This window comes from Penaeus japonicus, unplaced genomic scaffold (genome assembly GCF_977035675.1).
Source record: "Penaeus japonicus unplaced genomic scaffold, GWHDUDI00000001_assembly GWHDUDI00000015, whole genome shotgun sequence".
NCBI classification, from domain to species: Eukaryota; Metazoa; Arthropoda; class Malacostraca; order Decapoda; family Penaeidae; genus Penaeus; species Penaeus japonicus.
In genome coordinates this window covers 35,990,586-35,995,585 of record NW_028234417.1, presented here as the reverse complement: position 1 = coordinate 35,995,585, position 5,000 = coordinate 35,990,586, and the positions used below count along the sequence as shown (strand labels likewise).

Below are 5,000 nucleotides of genomic sequence, written 5' to 3'. Positions count from 1 at the left end.
GTAAAGAGTGTGTGTGTGTGTACGTTCATACACACACATACACATGTATATATATATATATATATATATATATATATATATATATATATATATATATATATATATGTATATATATATTTGTATGTGTGTATGTGTGTATGTTTTTTCTTTCTCTCTCTTTTTAAGTATGTTGATTGTTATGAATATCGACGCATAATTGTTTACGTGAATGAATTCTGTTCTTTGTTAGTTTATTTATTACTGTCTTTACTTGTGTAGTTGAAATCCTCTCTGTGATTTTTATACTGATCAATCACCATCATTTTTGACACTCACATTTACACGAACTCAAAGCTAAAATGCATAAGATACGTGACAACATATCTGAACACATGCCGACACTTAAACACACACTCATACACACACACACACACACGCACACACACACACACACACACACACACACACAGACACCCGACACCCCACACACACAACATCAACACACACACACACACAAGCCACACTCACACACAATCACCCACCCACACCATACACCCCCAGTTACAACTCCATTAGTAAACTTATCTATATTGATAAGTGTATTTGCTTATCAGCTGGTAACATGATTATTCATACGATAATAATCCTTTTTATCAACTTGTCTATAATTAAGATTAACATTTTAGATACTAATTTCCGGAAGCATGATAATATCATGAACATATATATATATATTTATATATATATATATATATATATATATATATATATATATCATTAATGTATATATATATTTATTATATATTATATATTTATGTATTATATATATATATATATATATATACATATATATATATATATATGAGTATAAATATATATTTAAACTATATGTATATATATATATATTTATACCTTTTATATATATATATATATATATATATATATATACATACTATTTATTACTTTATATATATATATATAGTTTTATACTATATATAGTATATATATGCTATATATTATATATTTATATATTATATATATATATATATATATATTATATATTTATATATATATATATATATATATTTAATACACACATGCGCTTATACACATATACATATGCATATACATAGAAAATATATATTTATATATATATATATATATATATATATATATATATATAAATATATATATAATATATATGGGTGTGGTGTGTGTGATTGTGTGTGTGTGGTGTGTGTGCTTGTGTGTGTGTGTGTGTGTTTATGTAATATATTTATATATATATATATATATATATATATATAAAAAACTAAATGTTTTATATATATATATATATATATATATATATATATATATATATATATGATATATATATTTGTGTGTGTGTGTATGTGTGCTTGCGTGTGTGTATTTTTTCCTTAATTTTCCTTGCGAAACTGCTTAGATATAGAATAGAAATAAGCATAAAAGATTGATATCCGGCCAAACAACTTTAGCTCAGTGAAAAGCTTGGGAAGTAACCTATAGTGATAGGCCTATAAACATCCCGAATAGCCTATCAAAACATCTTAAGATACCGTTGAAGAGCCGGTTTAAGAGAGAGAATAAGAGTCCTTCAACGTGGACGATAAATTGCAATGCGTCCTATAAGGAGAAAGTTTGCAACGAAACAACCCCGTTCGCATATAAAAAAACAGAATCCGAGTAAATTTGTTGTCGAGAGGGATCCGTGCCTAAATCATTCCGAATAAACTCCTCCTATAGCAACAACCTTTTTCTCTTTCTTTTTTTTCTTCCTGTTTCTTTCTTTTTATTTACTCTCTTTCCTTTTCCTCATGGAGTTGGAAGGAAATTATGAGGTTCGTTAACTCCTGTATGTGGAAAACGAGGGTCCCAAAGGAGGACATATTTTACGCGCGTAGTCCAATAAATATTTTTGAAATGGGACATTAGTCTGAAAAATGAAGAAAGGAAAGTTACAAAGATATAACGGCAAAGGATATTATCTCGAAAAAAGAATATAAGGATTATGATAAAGATGAGAAAAGGAAATATACGATGAATAGAGAGATGGGAAATATAAGATACACGAAAAAGAATAATGAATTACGAGATAATGGTAAATAAATATAATTATTATAATGATTATGTTCATGAATATATTGATAAAGAACAATGATGAAAAATATAATGATAACAATCTCAATAACAAAAAAATAACTATAATTAATAAAACTGTAATGCTAATAATAACAATGGTAATGATAATCATAATAACAAAAAGGATCATATAATTAATGGTGATGATAATGATACCAGCTGCATTATTCATCAATAATTATGATAGGGATATTAGAAATACAAATAGTAAAACATATGATGATGTTGTCTTGAAGACGGTGATATAAATTATGTGATGATAATGATAATAACAATGATAGTGATTATATAGTTAATGATAACGATGATGATGATGGCCATCTTCGTCATAATAATAATATTGATAATGATAATAACAATGATGATAATAACAGTGATAACGTTAATAATAACACTAATGACAATAATGAAAATAGTGATAGCAATAGTGATAATGATGATAATGAAAATAACAATAATAACAAAATTATGATAACAATAATAATGATAATAGTGATAGTGACAATAATAGCCATGATAATAACAATGATGATAAGGATAAAAAAATAATAGTAATACTGATATGAATAAAGTCATAAGTAACAATAATAATGCTAATAATGATAAGGAGAAGAAGAAGAATGATAAGGATAATGATAATAATAATGATGATTACAATAATAATGGTGATAATTCTACATTCAGATTGATCAAATTAAGCCTTATTAGATTAATTCAATATTGCGAAACATACATACCCTCATGACCTGAGATACCCTTCTCCACAATTTTGAATCAAAATAATATAACTTAATTCAAAACAATCAGCGACTAAGAAACTCTACGGTTTCTTTCGCCGCCATTCCCTGACACTTGTCATTCCGGTTATCTCTCGCATCCGTCTCGTCTCAGCATCTTTATCTCCGCTACTTCGGTTCTTTTATCTTTCGTCTTTCCGTCTTGCAGCTTCCATACCAGGGAAGTATTGGAGGTATTACTGCCTCGTGGGTATTTTCCCGGAAGTCTGATTGGTATCTGCATAGCGCGAAGGAGACCGGAAACTCTCTGTCAGAATATTCCTCCCTGTCTGAATTCTTTGATGGATTTTTTTTTGTGTCTAATGTCTTTTTTTTTAAATTCATTATTGCCATTGGATACTCGTATTCGCCTTTTTAAATCCAATATTGCTAACGGATACTCGTATTCGCCTTTTTAAAAATTCAATATTGCCACTGGATACTCATGTTCGCCTTTTTTTAAATCCAATATTATCAATGGATACTCGTGTTCGCCTCTTTTTTAATCCAATGTTATCAATGGATACTCGTGTTCGCATTTTTTTAAATCCAATATTATCAATGGATACTCGTATTCGCCTTTTTTTTTAATCCAATATTATCAATGGATACTCGTGTTCGCCTTTTTTGAATCCAATATTATCAATGGATACTCGTGTTCGCCTTTTTTGAATCCAATATTATCAATGGATACTCGTGTTCGCCTTTTTTGAATCCAATATTATCAATGGATACTCGTGTTCGCCTTTTTTGAATTCATTATTGCCATTGGATACTCGTGTTCGCCTTTTTTGAATCCAATATTATCAATGGATACTCGTGTTCGCCTTTTTTGAATCCAATATTATCAATGGATACTCGTGTTCGCCTTTTTTGAATTCATTATTGCCATTGGATACTCGTGTTCGCCTTTTTTGAATCCAATATTATCAATGGATACTCGTGTTCGCCTTTTTTGAATCCAATATTATCAATGGATACTCGTGTTCGCCTTTTTTGAATTCATTATTGCCATTGGATACTCGTGTTCGCCTTTTTTGAATCCAATATTATCAATGGATACTCGTGTTCGCCTTTTTTGAATCCAATATTGCCACCACTGGATACTCGTATTCGCCTTTTTTAAATCCAAAATTGCCACTGGATACTCGTATTCGCCTTTCTTTGAATTCAATATTGCCACTGGATACTCGTATTCGCTTTTTTAAAATCCAGTATTGCCACTGGATACTCGTATTCGCCTTTTTTGAATCCAATATTTCCACTGGATACTCGTATTCGCCTTTTTTAAATCCAGTATTGCCACTGGATACTCGTATTCGCCTTTTTAAAAATCTAATATTGCCACTGGATACTCGTATTCGCCTTTTTTGAATCCAATATTTCCACTGGATACTCATATTCGCCTTTTTTAAATCCAGTATTGCCACCACTGGATACTCGTATTCGCCTTTTTAAAAATCTAATATTGCCACTGGATACTCGTATTCGCCTTTTTAAAAATCTAATATTGCCTCTGGATACTCATATTCGCCTTTTTTTTTTAAATTCAATATTACTACCTGATACTCATATTCATCTAGTCTTCTGAAGTTCACCCCATGATGTTTCAGTCTATTTCTTTTTTTTTCCCCCATGTATTTCTTTCTTTAAATCTCTCTCTTTTTTTTCACTTCTCATCTCTCCATCTCTCTAAACTCAAATCTAGCCGTTAGCGAACATGGAATATAAATTAAGGGGCTTAGTGCTAAACGCTAATGCACTTCAACCTGTATCACAAACCTGTATCATTAAAAGTTTGTTTTTTCCGTCTCGTCACTACAATTGTGTACATTTCCAAAACAGAACTAATACTAAATCCAGATACCATGATGATGATAATAATGATGATGAGGATAGTAATAACAATAATAATAAAAAATGTTTATTATAGTAGCAATAGTAATAATGATAATCATGATAATAATAATGATAACAAAAATAAAAGTGATCATATTAATGATACCGATAAAATGATACTAAAAAAACAAACAAACTGAAATAAACAAACTTGGCATACACAAGAAAATCTCACACATATCC

At 29.3% G+C, this 5,000-nt stretch overlaps 1 protein-coding gene across 4 annotated transcripts in view; it reads right to left on the bottom strand.

Moving 5' to 3' along the window:
* Positions 1-5,000, bottom strand: part of LOC122260702 (uncharacterized) — a 30,078-nt gene that overhangs the window by 24,259 nt on the left and 819 nt on the right. The window lies entirely within an intron of this gene.